Raw genomic sequence first — 12,437 nt, 5'->3', positions numbered from 1 at the left:
CAGAGAGAAGTCACTGTCTATTAGGGCCAGATGCACACCTAGGTTTATACCAGTTAGATCAGGAGAGCTGGGCAGTGATGGAGTTTTACCAAGAAATTTGGAAGTTTGAGGCTAAAATCAGAGATGTTCAAAGCAGAAAATCTCTACATGTTCCATGGGAAGTTAGAGCTAGAAGAGGGATTCTTGGCTGACTTTCTTTGCTGAAGATCTCAGGAGTGGGGCTGCCTGTATAACAAATGCTGATGGGAATAGGACAGGGAATGCTAATCTTGGGTGGTTCGTAGTTGGTTGGGTTTTTTTAGTAGAAGTCTGACAAAGGTTCCCAAAAGAACAAGAAGACTCAAAAGGTATTTATTTTGCTTTGTAGTTATTTTTAAATTAATATATTTGTCTTCAAGGGGAGTTTAATTCAGGAAAAGATAACCCATGTGATTTTGAATTTTTCATTTAATGAGCACATCTCATGTGCTATGAAAGTGTTGTTGGCTTTGTTCTCCTTAGGAATCACATCTAGAAGCAACAGCAAGGCATGGTCACCTGGGTGTGGGAAGTTTTCACATTGTCCTTCTTGTCCTGGCAAAGGCTGTTCTACCCCTCCTTGGTCCATCCCTGATGAAGAATTCTCATGCTGCTGGTAGAATGGGAGGAAGAAATTGTTGGGTTGGGCAGATGTTTCTGAAGCTGTGACATCACTGTCTAGCTAACATGTTAATTTCATAATAAAACACTGATGAAAAGGCCAGGAAGTACCTTTTGCATTGCTGTCTGTGTTTCTGCTTTCTTCAAGGAAACACTGAGACAAGTCTATAGACAAATGAAAGGTACTGAGGGAAGGCTTCTTGTTGTGTAAATTCATTGTTACTGAACAAGGGAAATGTCAGATGCTTTGCAGGGCATCCCTGGATGTGGACAGGGTTGCTCAAACGCAGCACATGATCAGGGCTGTTGCTTCCTGCTGTAATGAGCAGACTGAAAACTTCAAAAGGAGAATTCTGGCTGTGCTGTGTGTACTCACAAGCCCTGTCAGTCTGTTATTCCCATTTGATTTAGAATGATGAAAGCAGAAGCAAAATCAAAATCAGCCAAGTGAGTTTGGTTTGATGGGATTATAACTCCCAGTGCTCTGGGGAAGGAGTGATGATGCCCATGGTAACTGTGATACAGCACTGTCAGATCTCACCTGACAATGGGCAGGGGCCTCAGCACTGCTCATAAACATGGGCAGAAGCATTGCAACTGGAGCCTGACTCTGATCTGGCTGCCTTTGGAGCCGTGTAGTTCTTGGATTTTTGGTTTGGTCTGACACTGTTGCAGCAGCCCTCTTGTTAGAGGGTAGAAATGAGCAGAGACACAGATTTCTTGTTTATCACAGCAAGAAAAGGGTCCTCGTTTATTCCTCTTTACAGCTTAGCCACCCTGACTCCAACCATTCAGTGACTCTGGCTGCAGCAAGCTCCTGCTGTAGGTTTCCCCTTGCAGCCTCTGACTGCTGGTAATTTCCTGCTAAACTCTGACTGTGTGTATTAGTTTGTGGACTCTGACTGCAGGCTTTCACCTGGCTAGACTGTGGCTGCAGGTTCCAACAACAGGCTCTAACTGCAGCCCCAGACTGACCTCACAGAGGGGACTCCATCTCCTCAGGATCCTTCATCCTCTCCAGCTAACCCACCCCCCTTTTATCACACTTATCTTTATTGGACAGAGCGGTGCCCCATCAGGGGGAATGCTGTATTGGGTAATTAACACAGCTGTTACTTATCAGGGACAGGGTCACCTGTATTCCCTTCTCCTACACACCACAGAGTTGATGTTGAACATTGTACATTGCTGCTTTCTCAAGGGTTAGGATATCTGCAACTCTGTTTTAGCACTCTATGGCTTTTCTCACAGGTTCAGCTCAAACTTTGGACAAGCAAGTTATTTCCTATGTGTAATCCTAGGTTTTGTGGAGTTGGAGACTGTCCAGCTTCACACCATGTAATATTTATTTGAAAGAGAAACAATCACATTTTCCCATCTCCCACCACCAGAGTTTTTGGAAGTTAATGAGGAAACTGTTAATGAGTTAACAGTAATTTACTCTGTTCTGCCCAGATCTGTGAGAAACTGCACAAAGTTGCTAGCATGAACACATTAAAATGCAATATATTATCTTTTTAAAACCTAACCCTTTATTCCTAGTAAAGTACAAGCTGTATCCCAGAAACCTCATTCAGTTTTCCAGCTGTCAGTGGAAGGACCTTTGTGCCACAAGGTTGTTTTTTTTCTTCCAGCTCTACTGGTTTTATTAGAAATGTTCCCTCCTCTGAACACTTCTTTTATTCCTAAAATGCCAGGCTAAAAGTGCTCCTGTTCCATCAATTTGCACACAGGCACCTGAGTCTGTGTTTGTGCTGTCATACTGGAGAGAGCAATATCCTCTGCTGTGAATCTGTGAAAGTGCTGCCAATGCATTGTGGTGGATAACATCCACTCAGTTATACAGAGCATCTTCCACAGTCCTACACAGAGAACAACAGAACTGACAACCAGAAATACAGTCAGAAAACAGCACAAGGCGTTTGCTCAACAGAGTGGGATTTTAGTCCTGTGCACTGAAGAACAATGACAGGCAACGTGCTTGCTGCTGTATTAATAATTTTTATTTCACTACAACCCTTACATCACGTTTTTTCAGCTTGTCATCTTTTTTCTGTACTAATCCCTGCTGTAAGGTTTTGTTCACATCTTCCCCGTGCTCTGTCCTTTCTGATGAATTTCCCAGGAAATGAAACAGGATAGAAATGCTGGGGTGGTACTAACCAGGCGACACAGACACTTCAGTGAGGAGGAATGATGTTGTGATTCTTGTCTTATTTGATGTCTAGATGTTGAAATCCTAGAAACCACCCTGTGTGTACAATTTGAAGCTCTTGCGTGAAATACGTTAATGTGTTTTCTGCTTCTTCTGTTCTGAATTTGTGTGTTGTTTTTATGCTATATGCTTCTGTGATCTTTATTTTTAACATATAGTTCATACTTAACCAGCATTTTGAAAGCTAACAACCAGATTTAGCTCTACAGATGAGGGTGAACCCAGCAACAGAGGCACAATCTTTAATTTAGCCTTATTTTCCCAATACTTTGAACTATTAATTCTGCTCTCAGTGCCTTTACATGGACGGTGTTGAAAACGTGAGACAGTCTGGTTTTCTCTGCAAGGCTGGATGAAGTTAAGTCATTTTAAATTATATCTTTTGATGATCTAAGATTGTTATTATTGAAGGGAGACTGAGTAATTCTTTACAATGTAGCCCTCTCCTGTATGTCTTGTTTTCTAGACTAAAACCAGAATTTGTCACAAACTTCCCCTACAGGCAGATCTCCAGCAGCACATACACTGTTGATGCTGCAATGCCTGGCTGCCTTGATTTCTACACACAAACAGAAATCTGGCAAGTGAAATTGCATTTGTTAGATCATCTGATATTCAAATGGAGGATGATTGAAGCAAAATATTGCGGAAATCTAGCTCCGGAAAACTTCTGTTTCTCCCGGAGGAATGGTTTTTGTCTTTGCATAAGATTATAAAACAGCTGGGTTTTAGGACAGCTCACTTTTTAAATAATGACACAGCTATCAGAGACTTTTTTTTTTTTCCATTTTAAAACCTGCAATTATTTACTTATTATTTATATGTATTAGTTATTTTGGTGGCTTTCTTAGCCTGTTCTGTATTGCAGGTTTTAGCCATAGTTCAGTTTTGTGGAAATAAAAAATATTTCCCTGCCATAAAAATATAGTATTACTTCAGACAACTGGGTTAATTTTCACTTTGGCACAAACATAATTCCTGAACAGGCACTTAATAAATTCAAAAATATCTGAACACGAAGGCTTAATATTTGATTTCAACCAGGTGCTTGAATGTTAAAGCATTCAAATAAAGTGAACACAGAACTTTAATAATAGTGCCTGGCCAATCCAGGTCATTAATGTATTGGTGTGGGGTTTTTTGTTTTGTTTTGGGTTTTTTTTGGTTTGGTTTGGTTTAGTTTGGGGTTTTTTTGTGTGTGTGTGTGGGTTTTTTTTTTTTTTTCCCCACTTTACCATAGTTATAACTGGCAGTGATTTCCATTTCTCACTTTTGCTTTAAGAATGACTTCTAAAACAGCAAGTGTCTGTTCCATGGGGACCTTTTCTCTCTGTTTATACTTGCCCCTTAAGTGTATAAAGTGGTCTGATGTAAACAACAGCTTTTGGACTTTGCCCCAGCAGAATAAGCTGTTCTAGTTTTCTTCCTGCAGTTACCATATGGGTTAGACCTCCTTATTTCTTCACACTAGATTTCTTGGATTTCACTTTTTGGTGAAGTATTTCTGTGTGTCTGTGGAGAAACAGGTTGTTTTTCTTCAAATCATAATTGGTGTGGTTTTGTGCAAAAAAATGAAAAAAAAAATTAATGAATTGTAGCTGAAGACCTTAAATTACTCAAAAAAAATGGCATGCTAAGGAGTTAGTGTAATTAACTGAGGTTCTGATACTGTAGGAATTATTTTTGAGCACTGCTTTGTGGAGATACCATTTACAACAATTAAACTTTTCTGGTTTTGTGAATTGAAGCAGACTGACTTTTGGAGAATCATCTTCGTAACATTCCTCCATGTTACTAGTAAGAACTATTAAGAAAAACCTCTGCAATTTTCCAGGAGACTCTGAAAGTTTTACATCTTGTAAATTTGCTACAATTCAAAAGAATAAAAACATTTCTTATGACATTAAAAAACTCTTCAGGGGAATTTATTCTGATTTCCTCTCTCTTTGACCAGGTAACAATATAAGTGTAGGCAATACATTTTTTCTTGAAATAAATTCCCCAAATCTGCTATTCTGAAAATGATCAAACAAAATGTTTCAGCTTCATCATCAGACTCTTTCCATTTTTCTTAAATCGACCGTCTACTACTGAAAAGGAGAAACTCATGAAGAAAGGTTGTGCTTCTGCAACAGTGGTTTTCCAAACAGAAAATTACAGAAAAAGTTATACTAGCTCTCCCTAGAGGCAAGATGGGATGCACTTGGGAAAAAAAAAAATCTTCACCAGTGGTAAGAAAACAACTAATCAATGAACTCAGTCCTGCTCCAGATTTTCTGTTAAATACATCATTAGTACCTGCTCTAAATAGGAATTTAATCAAGAAATAAAGCTGTCAGCTATTTCTTTTTCTTTCTTCTTTTTGTCTCCCTAAAATGTAGGGATCTACCTAAAATGATCTCCAGATCAACATCTTTTTAGCTACTACACTTAGATAAGTTCTTTCAATAAACTCATTAATGTTGGTGGGAGAGGATGTTACACCCCTGCCCTTAACCCTGGGCTGGGTGTGCTGTAGGGGTGTGCACATTTTCTCCCCACGAGAGTTTGGGATGCTCAGGAGCCACGATCCCAGTCAGGGTGTGCAGACCCCCATCCCTGTCTGGTCAGCACTCCTCTCACGGGGTGTGGGGGCTCCTGATGAATGTTTGAATGTTCATCTGCTGTACAGCCCTCCACTCCACTGAGACAAATAACATCAGTGACTTGGAATTCGGCTGTGTCTAGAGCAGAATTGGTCACGCACTCGCAGGGGAAGCAGGTCTGGGATGGCGCTGAGCGATGCAGGGATGGAGCAGAGCGATGCAGGGATGGCACTGAGCGATGCAGGGATGGAGTCGAGCGATGCAGGGATGGAGCTGAGCGATGCAGGGGTGGCAGTGAGCAATGCAGGGATGGCACTGAGCAATGCAGGGATGGAGCTGAGCGATGCAGGGATGGAGCTGAGCGATGCAGGGATGGAGCTGAGCGATGCAGGGATGGAGCTGAGCGATGCAGGGATGGAGCAGAGCGATGCAGGGATGGAGCTGAGCGATGCAGGGATGGAGCTGAGTGATGCAGGGATGGCACAGAGCGATGCAGGGATGGAGCTGAGCGATGCTGGGATGGCGCCGAACGATGCAGGGATGGAGCCAAGCGATGCAGGGATGGAGCCGAGCGATGCAGGGATGGAGCCGAGCGATGCAGGGATGGAGCCGAGCGATGCAGGGATGGAGCTGAGTGATGCAGGGATGGAGCCGAGCGATGCAGGGATGGAGCTGAGCGATGCAGGGATGGCACTGAGCGATGCAGGGATGGAGCAGAGCGATGCAGGGATGGAGCTGAGCGATGCAGGGATGGAGCTGAGCGATGCAGGGATGGCACTGAGCGATGCAGGGATGGAGCAGAGCGATGCAGGGATGGAGCTGAGCGATGCAGGGATGGCAGTGAGCGATGCAGGGATGGAGCTGAGCGATGCAGGGATGGCAGTGAGCGATGCAGGGATGGAGCCGAGCGATGCAGGGATGGCAGTGAGCGATGCAGGGATGGCAGTGAGCGATGCAGGGATGGCACTGAGCGATGCAGGGATGGAGCAGAGCGATGCAGGGATGGAGCTGAGCGATGCAGGGATGGCAGTGAGCGATGCAGGGATGGAGCCGAGCGATGCAGGGATGGCAGTGAGCGATGCAGGGATGGCAGTGAGCGATGCAGGGATGGAGCTGAGCGATGCAGGGATGGAGCTGAGCGATGCAGGGATGGCGCTGAGCGATGGAGGGATGGAGCTGAGCGATGCAGGGATGGCAGTGAGCGATGCAGGGATGGCAGTGAGCGATGCAGGGATGGAGCTGAGCGATGCAGGGATGGAGCAGAGCGATGCAGGGATGGAGCAGAGCGATGCAGGGATGGAGCAGAGCGATGCAGGGATGGCACTGAGCGATGCAGGGATGGAGCCGAGCGATGCAGGGATGGAGCTGAGCGATGCAGGGATGGCACTGAGCGATGCAGGGATGGAGCAGAGCGATGCAGGGATGGAGCTGAGCGATGCAGGGATGGAGCTGAGCGATGCAGGGATGGCACTGAGCGATGCAGGGATGGAGCAGAGCGATGCAGGGATGGAGCTGAGCGATGCAGGGATGGCAGTGAGCGATGCAGGGATGGAGCCGAGCGATGCAGGGATGGCAGTGAGCGATGCAGGGATGGCAGTGAGCGATGCAGGGATGGCACTGAGCGATGCAGGGATGGAGCAGAGCGATGCAGGGATGGAGCTGAGCGATGCAGGGATGGCAGTGAGCGATGCAGGGATGGAGCCGAGCGATGCAGGGATGGCAGTGAGCGATGCAGGGATGGCACTGAGCGATGCAGGGATGGAGCTGAGCGATGCAGGGATGGCGCTGAGCGATGGAGGGATGGAGCTGAGCGATGCAGGGATGGCAGTGAGCGATGCAGGGATGGCAGTGAGCGATGCAGGGATGGAGCTGAGCGATGCAGGGATGGAGCAGAGCGATGCAGGGATGGCACTGAGCGATGCAGGGATGGAGCCGAGCGATGCAGGGATGGAGCCGAGCGATGCAGGGATGGAGCTGAGCGATGCAGGGGTGGAGCTGAGTGATGCAGGGATGGAGCAGAGCGATGCAGGGATGGAGCCGAGCGAGGCAGGGATGGAGCCGAGTGATGCAGGGATGGCACTGAGCGATGCAGGGATGGAGCCGAGCGATGCAGGGATGGAGCCGAGCGATACAGGGATGGCACAGAGCGATGGAGGGATGGAGCCGAGCGATGCAGGGACGGCAGTGAGCGATGCAGGGACGGCAGTGAGCAATGCAGGGATGGAGCTGAGCGATGCAGGGATGGAGCCGAGCGATGCAGGGATGGAGCCGAGTGATGCAGGGATGGAGCTGAGCGATGCAGGGGTGGAGCTGAGCGATGCAGGGATGGAGCCGAGCGATGCAGGGATGGAGCTGAGTGATGCAGGGATGGAGCCGAGCGATGCAGGGATGGCAGTGAGCGATACAGGGATGGAGCCGAGCGATGCAGGGATGGGGCTGAGCGATGCAGGGATGGAGATGAGCGATGCAGGGATGGAGATGAGCGATGCAGGGATGGCGCTGAGCCATGCAGGGATGGAGCAGAGCGATGCAGGGATGGAGCAGAGCCATGCAGGGATGGAACTGAGCGATGCAGGGATGGAGCTGAGCGATGCAGGGATGGCGATGCAGGGATGCAGGGATGGCACTGAGCGATGCAGGGATGGAGATGAGCGATGCAGGGATGGAGCCGAGCGATGCAGGGACGGCAGTGAGCGATGCAGGGACGGCAGTGAGCGATGCAGGGATGGAGCCGAGCGATGCAGGGATGGAGCTGAGTGATGCAGGGATGGCACAGAGCGATGCAGGGATGGAGCTGAGCGATGCAGGGATGGCGCCGAACGATGCAGGGATGGAGCCAAGCGATGCAGGGATGGAGCCGAGCGATGCAGGGATGGCAGTGAGCGATGCAGGGATGGAGCTAAGCGATGTAGGGATGGAGCTGAGTGATGCAGGGATGGAGCCGAGCGATGCAGGGGATGGTCCCAGCTGCTGCGGGCTGCTCCCATTGCCAGGGCCGGGCCTGGCTCAGAGCAGCACCTGTTCCACACTGGTGCCCAGAGTCTGCTCTCTTTACATGATGACAGCATCAGTTATCACCTACAGTGCTCCTGTCAGGAGTAACACAGCACTGACAAAGATTTGGACATTTGCTTCCTGCACCTCTGGTAATGCCAGTGTTACACTGCTTCTCTAGTGATGCTCTGAAGACCGAGGTGTCTTTTGACTGCAATATGTGGAAAGATACAGCCTCTCCCACTGCCTGTGGAAGTGTTGGCACAGGGAGTTGTGCTGGTTAAAGAAAAGCTCCCACCACTCTCTGACCTTTAACTTCAAGCACACTGGCGATTCTCTTAGGTGGGCTAAATAGATGACAGCAATGCAGTGGCCAAATCAGGGTCTGAGGCAAAGAGTGTGAGTGCACAGGGGAGGGAGTTTTAGCAGCTGTAGTTCACTCACTTTTGCAGTGTTATATTTCAATATTAGATAAAAGGATAGTGTTCTGATGGAAGAGAAGGGAGAATCGTTGGGGTGACTCAGTGTGGGGCGCACCCAGGGGCTCTTTGCCCTCGAGGGAGCAGTGGAGACCGGAGGGGACAATCCCGAGTTCAGTCCCTGCGTGCAGCTCCAGGAGCTGGGGACAGAGCTGTAAATGGACAGACACCCTGTGCCGCTGTGGGCTGTGGCTGTTTCATGGACAAATGCTTGCTCCTCTCAAGCTGACCTTTCCATCAGCTCTGCTCCTCGGTTTCCCTCCCAGTTTCCACCACTGCTGCTAATTGGTGCCAATTAATCACCTCCTGGAGCAGTGGGCACAGCCAGCTCTGCCTGCTGCTGGTCGAGCTGCCCAGCCACACCTTCCCTCCAGGAGGACAGAAATCTGGCACAGCTTTATGACTTAATTTGGTTTAGGGAGACAAAAAGAAGAAAGAAAAAGAAATAGCTGACAGCTTTATTTCTTGATTAAATTCCTATTTAGAGCAGGTACTAATGATGTATTTAACAGAAAATCTGGAGCAGGACTGAGTTCATTGATTAGTTGTTTTCTCACCACTGGTGAAGATATTTTTTTTTCCCAAGTGCATCCCATCTTGCCTCTAGGGAGAGCTAGTATAACTTTTTCTGTGATTTTCTGTTTGGAAAACCACTGTTGCAGAAGCACAACCTTTCTTCATGAGTTTCTCCTTTTCAGTAGTAGACAGTCAATTTAAGAAAAATGGAAAGAGTCTGATGATGAAGCTGAAATATTTTGTTTGATCATTTTCAGAATAGCAGATTTGGGGAATTTATCTCAAGAAAAAAATATATTGCCTACACTTATATTGTTACCTGGTCAAAGAGAGTGGAAATCAGAATGAATTCCCCTGAAGAGTTTTTTAATGTTGTAAGAAATATTTTTATTCTTTTGAATTGTAGCAAATTTACAAGATGTAAAACTTTCAGAGTCTCCTGGAAAATTGCAGAGGTTTCTTAATAGTTCTTACTAGTAACATGGAGGAATGTTACGAAGATGATTCTTTTTTGACACAATTAAAATACTGGTTTGAACTTCTTTTTTTGACCTCTTGGTGTCCCTTTCCAGCAAAGATTGGTGTAAAGCAAACGTAAGAGATTAATGGGCTAATCTTCACTAGGAATTTTCTTCTGGACTTGTCAGGATAAGGTATCTGTCACTGGGCCATGATCAGCAAAATTGTGCTGCTTGTTGGAAAAGTGAACATTTATGAAATGCTCTTCAAGACCTAATTCACTTAACTCCATATACATGAAATTCTTTTTCACAAAAAAGCCCATCCCTGTGTCAATCACATTAATTACTTATGCAACACAATGTTGTTTGTTGATACTGGCATTTATAAACTGCCAAGGAAGTTTTTATCCTTCCCAGTGATTAGGGCTGAAAACCTAATTACGACACGTTCTAACATCAAGTGATGGAGTCCTGCAGCTCTTGCTCCCTTTGAGCACAAGTAATTGGCTGCAGAAGCAATCAGAGTTCTTGTTGTAATAGAAAATAACAATATGCTCTGAGAGCCTTGCTGAAAGAAACCTGAGATAGCAAGAAACCCCCTTGGTGACCTCAGGGAAGTTTCTGGGGCTGAGGTAATGCAGAACCCACTTTCAGCCACTGTGGTAGAAGCATCTGACACTATTACTTTTGTTTTAAAGCCAAAACTAAGAGTGAGATCTGCAACTTTCTACTGGCCATCAGCACACAGTGAGGTTGTGCTCCCTTTCCTTTTGGAATAACCTAGAATTCAGCTCACTTTGCTCTCTGATGGATCTACCCAGAAAATTTACATTAAACAGTGGCAGAAGCTGGTCTATGAAGGAGTCAGTGCCCAAGAATGGCTGTTGCTGGCATGAGGAGACAAAGCCTTAATTCCATAACTATGGAATATTTGCAGTCAGTGCAGTTGGAGGAGCCCCAGTACAGAATACAGGATTGCTCTTTTTAAAGAAGGTAGCTCACGTGTTTCATTCACGTGTTTAGGTGTGTCAGCCAGAGCACAGGTGTGTGATGGAGCAGAACTGTCTCGTTAATTCAATTGCACAGAACACGTCCTGTGGCCTCCTTCTTCAGACCAGGTGCTAATCAGAGGGATGGACTCTACACACTCACTGGAGCCAGGGGTTGCTCATCTGCTGTGGAAGCACAAAGGAAATATTCTGAATGTGTTAAAGATTTGTGAAAAATATTGCTTAGTTTTATCAGTGCTCTGCAGGATCTTGGAGATGTATTTGAAGGATGTGGAGTTTCCTGAAAGGAATTAGGGCAGAGACATTCTGACGTTAATAGGTGAGGGGGAGTAAATAATAAGTGTTATTTGCATGGAGGAAACTGATCTGAGTATAACATAATAAGATAATAAGGAGAAATTAAGTAGTAAAACGATTTTGGTTTAACAGCAAAAACTGCATGCTGAAAATTTGCCTGTTAATCTATTTTCACTAATTCCCTGTGAAATTTTTGGTCTCAGGGGGTCATTTGTCAAATCTTCCGTTAACGTTTCATTAAAAGTAATTTAAACTCGTGGAGAATGTAAGTAAAATTTGCAAGTGCACATTATCTCCCCTCAGCTTCAGGCTGTCCTGACCCTTCTGGCTAACTTTGGCCGCCACTCATCAAATATTGAGCAGCTCTTAATGGAATTGCATTCACTCCACAACCCCAGGAAAGAAAATCAAGTCTGGGTGGGCCACACGGGCCAAGCAAACAAGAGGAACTAAAGCAATAAAACATCGGTAAACAAAACCCCAGAAAGATAAAACAAAGAAAAGAGATGTTGCCAACTTATTGCATCCTGAGCTGGGGTTCATGAAGGTAAATCTCACTTTTCCCTGGCAGGTGTCACATCCTTCATCCCTGCTGTTCCAAAGGCCACAAGGAGGTTGAAAGCTCAGTACCAACTTTGGGGTTTTTGTTGCTGCTACTCCTGTTTATCAAGAAGAAAACATTAATCAGAGCATTTAAAAAGCTAAGTATAAGCCTAGCTCTTCGAAATATTTAATAATATTTAATTGGAGAGAGGTTCAGAGTGAGAGAGACAATGGGAATAGGGTTGAGAAAACTGCAGGTGTTTCTGGAGGGCACACTTGGGAGAAGTGTGCAAGACAGGGCTGATCCTCTATCGTATTTTGTGTTAATGGACATTTGAAAGGAAAAAAATGTTTCTTAACACACTGTTTCTAAGTACTTGGGCTGATATTTTCTAAGACTTCAGTGTAGGTATAACTTCAGTTTTAAAGAACACCGTGCACCAATTTAAATGAAGATTTTTAGTTTTCTGATCAGGTAGGTGAATTGTGATCTCTTTCAAGAAAAAACACCCTGTCTAAGGCCACAAATGGTCTTTGATACTATTGCACATAAATTGGAGTTTGTACAGATTTATCCCATTAGAGACAAGCTTTCCTGGCACACTTGAAAACCATTGTACATGAGTTTGGTGGTAACGCATTAGCTTAATTGTAATTAGCCTGATTAACACCAGCTGAACTTAATTTATTACATCTGT

This window comes from Hirundo rustica, chromosome 12 (genome assembly GCF_015227805.2).
Source record: "Hirundo rustica isolate bHirRus1 chromosome 12, bHirRus1.pri.v3, whole genome shotgun sequence".
Lineage (NCBI taxonomy): Eukaryota > Metazoa > Chordata > Aves > Passeriformes > Hirundinidae > Hirundo > Hirundo rustica.
Note: the sequence above shows the minus strand (reverse complement) of the source record.